The 12,498-nt window shown below is 41.1% G+C and overlaps 1 long non-coding RNA gene across 3 annotated transcripts in view; it reads right to left on the bottom strand.

Moving 5' to 3' along the window:
- LOC123331014 overlaps positions 1-12,172 on the bottom strand; it is a 78,258-nt gene extending 66,086 nt beyond the window's left edge. For all 3 annotated transcript variants that reach the window (XR_006547400.2, XR_006547402.2, XR_006547401.2), the window contains exon 1: positions 12,085-12,172. This is a non-coding gene — a long non-coding RNA (uncharacterized LOC123331014). The remainder of the gene's footprint in view (positions 1-12,084) is intronic.
- Positions 12,173-12,498: the final 326 nt, after the last annotated feature.

Consider the following 12,498-nt stretch of genomic DNA (forward strand, 5'->3'; position numbering starts at 1 on the left):
GTCTCTGCCACACGGATTGCTGCGCCAGAACTAGTTTCCCGTTCTAGGGTAGAGTCCAGGAATGTGCATCTCTAACAACTTCCTGGGTGAGGCTGATGCTGCTGGTCCAGGCACCACACTGTGAGAACTGACTCCCTCTTCCCTTTCATTCCTCCCCAGCCCAGGCCACTGCACGCTGGGATCATACAAGCAGTTTCCCAAACTCCTGACTCCTGGGCTCACCACCATGGACTTCTGATATACAAATATGTCTAGAAATGTGGAGCTGGAGAAGATTCTTGAGAGTCCCTTGGACGGCAAGGAGATCAAATCAGGCAATCTTAAAGGATATCAACCCTGAATATTCCTTGGAAGGAGTGATGCTGAATCTCCAATACACTGGCCACTTGATGCAAAGAGCTGACTCATTGGAAAAGACCCTGATGTTGGGAAAGATTGAGGGCAGGAGGAGAAGGGGACAACAGAGGACGAGATGGTTGGATGGCATCACCGACTTAATGGACATGAATTTGAGCAAACTCCAGGAGATGGTGAAGGACAGGGAAGCCTAATGTGCTACAGTCCATGGGGTCACAAAGAGTCAGACACAACTGAGTGACTGAACAACAACTAGAGTAAGGCCTGGCTATTGGGTTTTTTAAAGCTTTCCAGATGATTCTGAGGAGAAGCCAAGGCTGAAGACTTTGCCCCCAAGCCTTTGCCTCTGAAAGTGTGGTCCTCAGCATCAGCATCAGTTGCTTGTCAGAAACTCGCACTCAGGCCCTGCCCTGACCCAACCAAGAAGCACCTATGTCTGTAACAACATCTGCAGAGGATCCCTGTGCATATTAAAGCATGAGAAACCCTAAAACATGGCGCCTCCCACCTGATTCACATCGGAGGGAGCACCCCCAGGTCTCACCTTGGCCCCACTTAAGATTCTCCTTCCTAAGATGCTAAGATTCAGGACAAAATGAGGAACGTACCACCTCTGTCCCTTCCCCAAAGAGGGGGGGCAGTCCTTACCTCCCACTCTGTAGGCATGTGAGAGGAGTCTGTGCTCTCTGCCCACCTGTCTCCCCAGATTCAGTCTCATCTACAGATGCAAACTTCCTGCTCTGACGATCAAGGCCGAGGCTGCCTACTTGGCTTTCAGTGAAGACAGGAAGCAGGATCAATGTCCCAGTGGGATTCAGAAAACTTTCCTTTAACAAAAATGTTAGCACCTGGCTTCTTCCCAAATTACCCTAACACACAAATGTGTTGAAATGGTATATTAAAATAGAATCTTTATCCATTACAGGCTGAAAAGTGAAAAGTAAAAATGGAAGAGATGCCTAATGATTTGGAAAAAGAAAAGATCCAACTGCATTAGTGGAGAAATTAGGAGGTATCTACAAGCAGAGGGACCTGGACGTGCTAATTGAATGCCCTCATCCATTATCAGCAGAGCCCCCCCAGAGCAAGCAGCACAAGCACATCTGAGCAGAAACCTGAGCTAGCTGCAAAAAGAAATGTCCTGATGGCCTGAGGAGGGCTCTATGCGCATGAGTCACAGGGTCCTTGTGTAGGTGGGTTCATCAAGAATCCTTCACAAACAAGAGGAAAATCTCCCCTGGCCATTCTGTGTTGAAACCCATAAAGAAGACAAGTCTGGTTTTCAGAGGGGATGGTAACATCTCTGTTAGGAATATGCACATACACAAACACACTCAGGTACACAAACAGGGCTTCCCTGATGGCTTAGATGGTAAAGAATCTGCCTGCACTGTAGGAGAGTCCAGTTCGATCCCTGGGTCAGGAAGATCCCCTGGAGAAGGGAATGGCAATCCACTCCAGTATTCTTGCCTGGAGAACTCCATGGACAGAGGAGCCTGACAGGCTACAGTCCATGGGGTCACAAAGAGTTGGATACGACTGAGCGACTAACACACATGAACACACCCACTCCAAACCACACCTTTTCTTACTCAAAATGAGTTCCATGGACCAGAAACAGCAGCATTGTCTGGCGCCAGTTCCATACCTACTGTTTAAGAGTCTGCACCCACCCCTTTTTAATCGAATTTAGCTTTTTAAAAACATTTTATTGGGGCATAGTTGCTTTACACTGTTGTATTTAGTTTCTACTATACAGTAAAGTGAATCAGCCATGTGTGTGTGTGTGCGTGTGCGTGTGTGTGTGTGTGTGTGTGTATTTTAATTTCCTTCCCATTTAGGTCACCACAAAGCACTGAGCACTTCCCTGCGCTATACAGTGGGTTCTCATTAGTTATCTATTTTATGCATAGTATCAATAGTGTATATATATCAATCCCAATCTTCCAATTCACCCCATGCCCCTCCCTTTCCTCCTTAATATCCATACGTTTGTTCTCTACATCTGTGTCTCTATTTCTGCTTTGTAAATAAGATCATCTATATCAATTTTTTCAGGTTCCACATATATGCATTAATATATAATATTTCTTTTTCTCTCTCTGACCTATTTCACTCAGTATGACAGTCTCTAGATCTATTCACATCCCTGCAAATGATCCAATTTCATTCCTTTAGTTGATTAATAATTTTTTGTTAATCTCTGCTGTACAGAAATTACAAAGTGATTCATTTATACATTTATATACATGTAAAAAATTCTTTTCCATTATGGTCTCCTGTAGGATATTGAATACAGTTCCCTGTGCTATATTTTAACAAGAACTCCAGGTCATTTATAGGCACATTAAAGTTTGAGAAGAACTGCTCTAAACCACAGAATCACAATTCTGCTGCACACTGGTGTCACTTGAAGATTTCAGTTAGCAGCCATTTTTAGGAACCATAGATCTAAAATGAAACATAAAAATATGACGTCTCTTTTCCCCTCAGATTGAGTGCTTTGACTAGTTGGAAAACAAGACACTGATGCATACGACAAACACTTTAAGGCAGCTGTTGGAAGACCTGGCTTATAACTCTCTTAAAGACAAACTTTATTCTGTTCTAGTAATGAATTCTCTAGCTATGTGCTTCCTGAGATCAGGAGCCAAACTTATTCTATTTTACATTAGACTTCAAGCCAACCAATCAAAGGGCTTAGGCTGGAGTAGGTGTGGCACAAATGTGTGTAAATTATTGATAATAAAATAGAGGTCAAATTCTGGCTTTTCTGTGTACATTTTTTCCTTTGTACATTTCAATTGTTGAAGGCATTATTAGGATTATGTTTCCACATTAAGACTATAAATAGAACATATTTAAAGCTTTCTACTCCCCTTTCCATCCAAATATGTAGCATATTAATAAACACAAAGGATATATTCAGTACAGGTAAGTTTCATTGAATAGCCTCAAGTTTTTATGTAACTTAGAGACAAGATTCTCCATGAGGAAAAACTGAATCTGTGTAATCATGAACTATGCTTTGCTGGGAATTTGATGTATCTTATATGAGAAATCTTGATTAATGAATGGGACAAAACAGTCTTGAGAAAAAAAAAACAAAGCTGGGGGAATCAAACTTTGACTACAAAGCTACAGTAGTCAAAACAATATGATTCTGGCACAAAAACAGGAACATAGATCAATGGAACCAAGTAGAAAGCCCAGTAATAAATTCATCCTCACTCCTATGGTCAATTAATCTTTGACAAAGGAGGTGAGAATGTACAATGGAGAAAGGACAGTCTTTTCAATAAAGGGTGCGCTACATGTAAAACAATGAAATTAAAATGTTTTCTAACACCATGTACAAAAATAAACTCAAAATGGATTAAAGATCTAAATGTAAGACCCAAAACCATAAAACTCCTAGAAGAGAACATATACAGAAGACTTTCATATAGATCATAACAATATTGTTTTTGGATCTGTCTCCTAAGGCAAAGAAAACAACAGCAAGAATAAACAAATGGGATCTAACTAGACTCAAAAGCTTTTGCACAGCAAAGAAAATCATCAACAAAATGAGAAGACAGCCTACTGAATGGGAGAAAATATTTGCAAATGATATGACTATAAAGGGTTAATATCCAAACTATATAAACAGCTCATACAACTCAATATCAACAACAACAAAAAACAACCCAATTAAAAAATCGGCAGAAGATCTAAATAGATATTTTGCAAAAAAAAAAAGACATGCAAATGACCAACAGGCACGTGAAAAGATGCTGAACATTGCAAATAATCAGGGAAATACAATCAAAACCACAATCAGTTAATACAATCAAAACCTCACACCAGTCAGAATGGCCATCAACAAAAAGTCTACAAATAATAAAAGTTGGAGAGAATGTGGAGAAAAGGAAGTCCTGCACGCCACTGGTGGGAAGTACACCGTTCCAGGTACTACGGAAAACAGGAGGGAGGGCCTTCAACTCTAAAAATAGACCTACCATGTGATCCAGAACTCTACATCTGGGTATATATTCAAAGGAAACAAAAGCACTCATTATAAAAATACTAATTTTAAAAGATGTATCTTTTAAAATTAAATAAAACTAAATAAAAATTAAACTAAAATTTACTAAATTTACTAAATTAAACTAAAACTTAAATAAAATAAATAAAACGACTATGCCCAATGTTCATAGCAGCACTACTTACAACAATTAAGATATGGAAGCAACAGTAAGTGTCCATACACAAGTGAATTGAGAAAGAAGGTGAGATATATATAGATATAGATATAATGGAATATTATTCGGCCATGATAAGGATGAAATTCTGCCATTTGCAACAATGTGGATGAATCTAGACGGCATTATGTTTAGTGATCAAAGGCAAATATTCTACATTATACGTGGAATCTAACAAATAAAACAAGCAAATGTATACAACAAAACAGAAAAAAGCTCACAGACAGAACTAGTAACACTAGTTACTAGTGGAGAGAAAGAAAAGACAAAGACGATTAAAAGGTACAAACAACTGTTTATGAAATAAATAAGCAACAAAAATATATTGTATAACATAGGGAATATAGCCAATATTGTGTAATAACTTTCAGTTCAGTTCAGTTCAGTCGCTCAGTCATGTCCGACTCTTTGTGACCCCATGAATCAGAGCACACCAGGCCTCCCTGTCCATCACCAACTCTTGGAGTTCACTGAGACTCATGTCCATCAAGTCAGTGATGCCATCCAGCCATCTCATCCTCTGTCGTCCCCTTCTCCTCCTGCCCCCAATCCCTCCCAGCATCAGAGTCTTTTCCAATGAGTCAACTCTTTACATGAGGTGGCCAAAGTACTGGAGTTTCAGCTTTAGCATCATTCCTTCCAAAGAAATCCCAGGGCCGATCTCCTTCAGAATGGACTGGTTGGATCTCCTTGCAGTCCAAGGGACTCTCAAGAGTCTTCTCCAACACCTCAGTTCAAAAGCATCAATTCTTCGGCGCTCAGCCTTCTTTACAGTCCAACTCTCACATCCACACATGACCACAGGAAAAACCATAGCCTTGACTAGACGGACCTTTGTTGGCAAAGTAATGTCTCTGCTTTTGAATATGCTATCTAGGTTGGGCATAACTTTCCTTCCAAGGAGTAAGCGTCTTTTAATTTCATGGCTGCAGTCACCATCTGTAGTGATTTTGGAGCCCAGAAAAATAAAGTCTGACACTGTTTCTACTGTTTCCCCATCTATTTCCCATGAAGTGATGGGACCAGATGCCATGATCTTCATTTTCTGAACGTTGAGCTTTAAGCCAACTTTTTCACTCTCCACTTTCACTTTCATCAAGAGGCTTTTGAGTTCCTCTTCACTTTCTGCCATAAGGGTGGTGTCATCTGCATATCTGAGGTTACTGATATTTCTCCCGGCAATCTGGATTCCAGCTTGTGTTTCTTCCAGTCCAGCGTTTCTCATCATGTACTCTGCATAGAAGTTAAATAAGCAGGGTGACAATATACAGCCTTGACGTACTCCTTTTCCTATTTGGAACCAGTCTGTTGTTCCATGTCCAGTTCTAACTGTTGCTTCCTGACCTGCATACAAATTTCTCAAGAGGCAGATCAGGTGGTCTGGTATTCCCATCTCTTTCAGAATTTTCCACAGTTTATTGTGACCTACACAGTCAAAGGCTTTGGCATAGTCAATAAAGCAGAAATAGATGTTTTTCTGGAACTCTCTTGCTTTTTCCATGATCCAGCAGATGTTGGCATTTTGATCTCTGGTTCCTCTGCCTTTTCTAAAACCAGCTTGAACATCTGGAAGTTCCTGGTTCACATATTGCTGAAGCCTGGCTTGGAGAATTTTGAGCATTACTTTACTAGTGTGTGAGATGAGTGCAATTGTGCAGTAGTTTGAGCATTCTTTGGCATTGCCTTTCTTTGGGGTTGGAATGAAAACTGACCTTTTCCAGTCCTGTGGCCATTGCTGAGTTTTCCAAATTTGCTGGCATATTGAGTGCAGCACTTTCACAGCATCATCTTTTAGGATTTGAAAGAGCTCAACTGGAATTCCATCACCTCCACTAGCTTTGTTCATAGTGATGCTTTCTCAGGCCCACTTGACTTCACATTCCAGGATGTCTGGCTCTAGGTGAGTGATCACACCATCGTGATTATCTGGGTCATGAAGATCTTTTTTGTACAGTTCTTCTGTGTATTCTTTCCACCTCTTCTTAATATCTTCTGCTTCTGTTAGGTCCATACCATTTCTGTCCTTTATCGAGCCCATCTTTGCATGAAATGTTCCCTTGGTATCTCTAATTTTCTTTCAGAGATCTCTAGTCTTTCCCATTCTGTTGTTTTCCTCTATTTCTTTGCATTGATAGCTGAAGAAGGCTTTCTTATCTCTTCTTGCTATTCTTTGGAACTCTGCATTCAGATGCTTATATCTTTCCTTTTCTACTTTGCTTTTCACTTCTCTTCTCTTCACAGCTATTTGTAAGGCCTCCCCAGACAGCCATTTTGCTTTTTTGCATTTCTTTTCCATGGGGATGGTCTTGATCCCTGTCTCCTGTACAATGTCACGAATGGAGTATAATCTATAACAATATTGAATCACTACATTGTAAACCTAAAAATAATACAACATTGTAATCAACTATATGCCAGTTAAAGAAAGAAAGGAAGGAAGGAAGAAATCTTGATTAATGGGAACTCAGCAAGCATGGAAAAATAAAAGTTGATGTTAGGAATAAATTCTCTTGATCCTAAGGTATGTTCTAGGTTTAGAACATACTCAGCAGAATACACCGCACTTTATTTCCTATAAATCTGTCCAATGACCATCAGTGTTTAGAATGATCTAGAGAAGGGGTCAGCATAGGTTTTCTGTAAAGGACCAGATAATAAATACTTTTGGCTTCACATACTATGAAGTCTCTGTAGGAACAGTATAACCCTTATGTTACAGTGTAAGAAATAGTCATAGACCGTAAGTAAGCAAGTGGTTGTACTTGTGTTCTATTAAAACTTTATTTGTAAAAATAGGTGGATTTGGCCCAGGCAATGTATTTTCCAACCCCTACATTACAAGGCTGTAAGAAATTTACTATTTAAGAGTAAAATAGGATAAGCTTACTTACAAAGGCAACATAAATGAGTTTTGGGAAAAAAATAAAATAAAACAACTGCACAAAAGTGATAAACATATATGGAAAATCCCATGATGGAGGAGCCTGGTGGGCTACAGTCCATGGGATCACTAAGAGTTGGACACGACTGAGCGACTTCACTTTCACTTTCACTTTCATGCATTGGAGAAGGAAATGGCAATCCACTCCAGTGTTCTTGCCTGGAGAATCCCAGGGACAGGAGAGCTGGTGGGCTGCCATCGCACAGAGTCAGACACGACTGAAGCAACTTAGCGGCAGCAGCAGCAGGTAATATTTTCAGATAGAAAAGTGAAGTCCTGGCCAGAAGTTTTAGAGGCAATGTTATTAAGAGGAGGCAGCAGAAAGATGCTCTGTTAACCTGTAAGTTAATAGAATATGTAATCAACCAGACTGTGATATTCCTCAAATAAATCATGTTACTCATAATTACTTTTTAATACTTGTTACATCTAAAATGATATTTTTTCATTACAGAAAGAACATGTGACGTCTTGAGCAGCTGAACTGGAACTAGACCCTCTCTAGTTTTCTGGAGGATTTCAGAAAATGCGAAAGCCAGTCAGGAGACAATGGAAACACAGATAACCAAAATAATATCCATAATATTTTACTAAAAATGCTCTTAGCCTTTTGATCTATGAAGTAATGTGAGAGAGTTTCAGGATTGTGATTACTGAGTCCTCAGTGAATAGGCAAAGAGCATCAGCTTCCCTGGTTATTTCAGGCATCTTTCCCTCAGATGAATAAAAGCTATAGCAATTAGCCCCAGAGGAAACTCAGCCCAGCCTAGGATGTTGTGTTAGGTCCCTTGCTGCTGCTGCTGCTCAGTCGCTTCAGTCCTGTCCAACTCTGTGCGACCCCATAGATGGCAGCCCACCAGGCTCCCCCGTCCCTGGGATTCTCCAGGCAAGAACACTGGAGTGGGTTGCCATTTCCTTCTTTAGTGCATGAAAGTGAAAAGTGAAAGTGAAGTCGCTCAGTCGTGTCCGACTCTAGCGACCCCATGGACTGCAGCCTACCAGGCTCCTCCGTCCATGGGATTTTCCAGGCAAGAGTACTGGAGTGGGCTGCCATTGCCTTCTCCAGTAGGTCCCTTGACGAGTTTTAAATCACTTGCCTTCACCACCTGTTTTCAAATAAGAATGTACTCACATAAAAATATGTTTCTTGAAATTTCTCAAAAAAATAGGAATAAAACTACTATATGACGCAGCAATTCCACTATTGGCATATGCCCTGAGAAAACCATAATTCAAAAAGAAACATGTACCCCAATGTTCATTGCAGCACTATTTACAACAGCCAGGACATGGAAGGAACCTACATGTTCATCAACAGATGAATAGGCAAAGAAGTTGTGGTACATGTACACAATAGAAAAGAATAAATGTGAATCAGCTGAAATGAGGTGGATGAATCTACAGCCTGTTATACAGAATGAAGTAAGTCAGAGGAAAAACAAGTACAGAAAGTGCTGCACTCAATATGCCAGCAAATATGGAAAACTCAGCAGTGGCCACAGGACTGGAAAAGGTCAGTTTTCATTCCAACCCCAAAGAAAGGCAATGCCAAAGAATGCTCAAACTACTGCACAATTGCACTCATCTCACACACTAGTAAAGTAATGCTCAAAATTCTCCAAGCCAGGCTTCAGCAATATGTGAACCGTGAACTTCCAGATGTTCAAGCTGGTTTTAGAAAAGGCAGAGGAACCAGAGATCAAAATGCCAACATCTGCTGGATCATGGAAAAAGCAAGAGAGTTCCAGAAAAACATCTATTTCTGCTTTATTGACTATGCCAAAGCCTTTGACTGTGTAGATCACAATAAACTGTGGAAAATTCTGAAAGAGATGGGAATACCAGACCACCTGATCTGCCTCTTGAGAAATTTGTATGCAGGTCAGGAAGCAACAGTTAGAACTGGACATGGAACAACAGACTGGTTCCAAATAGGAAAAGGAGTACGTCAAGGCTGTATATTGTCACCCTGCTTATTTAACTTCTATGCAGAGTACATGATGAGAAACGCTGGACTGGAAGAAACACAAGCTGGAATCCAGATTGCCGGGAGAAATATCAATAACCTCAGATATGCAGATGACACCACCCTTATGGCAGAAAGTGAAGAGGAACTCAAAAGCCTCTTGATGAAAGTGAAAGTGGAGAGTGAAAAAGTTGGCTTAAAGCTCAACATTCAGAAAACAAAGATCATGGCATCCGGTCCCATCACTTCATGGGAAATAGAAGGGGAAACAGTGGAAACAGTGTCAGACTTTATTTTTCTGGGCCCCAAAATCACTGCAGATGGTGACTGTAGCCATGTAATCAAAAGATGCTTGCTCCTTGAAAGAAAAGCTATGACCAATCTAGACAGCATATTAAAAAGCAGAGACATTACTTTGTCAATAAAGGTCCATCTAGTCAAAACTATGGTTTTTCCAGTAGTCATATATGGATGTGCGAGTTGGACTATAAAGAAAGCTGAGCGCGAGGAATTGATGCTTCTGAACTGAGGTGTTGGAGAAGACTCTTGAGAGTCCCTTGTACTGTAAAAGATCCAACCAGTCAATCCTAAAGGAGATCAGTCCTGAATATTCATTGGAAGGACTGATGCTGAAGCTGAAGCTCCAATACTTTGGCCACCTGATGCAAAGAACTGACTCACTGGAAAAGACCCTGATGCTGAGAAAGATTGAAGGCAGGAGGAGAAGGGAATGACAGAGGGTGAGATGGTTGGATGGCATCACTGATTCTATGGTCATGAGTTTGATCATGCTCTGGGAATTGGTCATGGACAGGGAAGCCTGGAGTGCTGCAGCCCGTGGGGTTACCAAGAGTCAAACACAACTAAGCGACTGAACTGAACTGAATGAACTAGAAAGGAGCAACTCTCAGTTCAATACTGGGCAAACTGGATTTGCACATTTCATCCCGAGAGTTAGATTTTGTCTTAGAAGACATGAAATATCTCCAAGAAAATATCTTAGGTTTAAAACAACCTCTGTTAGGATGCTGGGCTTGTGTAGAGCATGCAACAACTCCCCTTCCACGGCATTGTATTAAACTGCTGACCAGGATGCTTCCCTAGAGGGTCATTTACAAAGCAAGGTGAGGCAAACACATGTTCTGATTTAACAGGGATAACCTCTTTCAAGCCTGTGCCCCCAGGATACACCTGCTATCCCATCAAAATTACGTGTGCAGTGTCAAGTTGCAAACAAATTATATGAATTCTTTGGTCACTCAAACAAAAGGTGACCCAAATTGACCACTGACATCAGCTAAGCACTCTGCTCAGAACTTCAATGCAAATTCTTTCATTAAATCTGGATAGCATCCCTCAGAGATTCTACCAGAAGTATTTTCACTTTACAGATGAGCAAACTGAGGTTACATAGATGGTACATAGCAAAACATAGATATTCACCCATGAGAATGATTCTAAAAGTCAGGGTGCTTGGCCACAAACACCACAATAGAGCTAGGTGTCAGGGAGCTGTCTTCTTCTGGTTGGGAAAAATCATGTTTAGAAAAAAGTAAGAGAAAAAGATTAGAAAGAAAGGTAGAAGCTGCATGGTTACTTTACTAGCAGTATCAAAGTTTACACATCTTTTTCTTCCTTAGTCTAATCTATGAGGTTAGAATGTCCATTTCTATGGGTTTTTTTTTTAAAATATTTTTTGTTGATGTGGACCACTTTTAAAGTCGTTATTGAATTTGTTACAATATTGCTTCTGCTGTTTATGGTCTGGTTTTTTGGCCTCAAGACATGTGGGATTCTAGCTTCCTGACCAGGGATCGAACCCATAGCCCCTGCAGTGGAAGGTGAAGTCTCAACCACTGGACCACCAGGGAAGTCCTCTCGTACAAGTATATGTATGTGTCCAGAACTGTGGATGGAAAAAAATTCTAACAAGAGATGTAGTGGCATTTGCCACAAAGGTTATGACAAGAGTTCTAGTATGTTCCAGTTTTCACCTGTTGTAGATGAAATACTGTCCTTTATTTCTGTGCCTCTTCCCCCTTTCAATCTCAAAGATGTCCCAGTTTGGGTGACAAATTGTATGGCAGTCTTACCTATAAATAAAATGTTCATATCCATTCATTTCTGTTTAAGGACTTTGAATGTTGAACTGATATCCTAATGCATACCTTTTCATATTTCTGGGGATTCATTTAGAGGGCAACCAATGTGACGATTTATTTAAACATTTATCAAAAGCACTACACACAGCACTGGAAGGCGGGAATGAAGCCACGGAGGACGATGGCAGCCTGTGAGCCACACACGACCGTGAAAGAATCGTAACAACGTCCTGTGACAGGGCGAGGTGAGGCCGCCTCTGAAAAGGAGACTTTTTCAGTTGAGGGAGCTTTATTCTGGACATGAAATACAGGCACACATTTGGAGATCAGTGTAGCCAAGGAATATTCCAGAAGCATATAGGCTGTCTGCAAATTAAAGACCATGAGACAAAGAGTAAAGGGGCAGTTCTTTCTGCTTCCAAGGTCAAGCAGCGAGAAGACAGAGAGGGGGAAGCATGTGAATTCTTACCTCACCTTGTCAGGTAAGAGACGGTCTCTTCTTCGGGGCCTGGGGTCCCTGACGAGCTGCCACTGCCATTGCCACAGGACGTCCTGGGAGCGGGGCGGAAGGAACGTCAAAGAAGAATAAAAATAGGGGCAGAGCTTTCCTGCCTCTCAGACCCCAGGGCCCCCTTTCTCCTTCTTCAGACCAAAACTAAAGAACTTTTCTTGGAGCTCTTTCTGTAAGCCCCAGTGCATGGTTCTGGCTTTCCTGTCACCTTTGGAGCAGGAGCTGGCTGGTGGGAACACGGCTGTACTCAGCACGGGCTCAGTGGTGCCTGAATCCTGGTTTCCTCCCCTATCTGCCAGCCACTGTTTACTGTTCAGGCTCCTCAGGGAGTTTAACATCCAGGATGTTCCACTGTATTCACTGAGACAGGATGGAGC

The sequence above is a fragment of the Bubalus bubalis genome, chromosome 21 (assembly GCF_019923935.1).
Source record: "Bubalus bubalis isolate 160015118507 breed Murrah chromosome 21, NDDB_SH_1, whole genome shotgun sequence".
Lineage (NCBI taxonomy): Eukaryota > Metazoa > Chordata > Mammalia > Artiodactyla > Bovidae > Bubalus > Bubalus bubalis.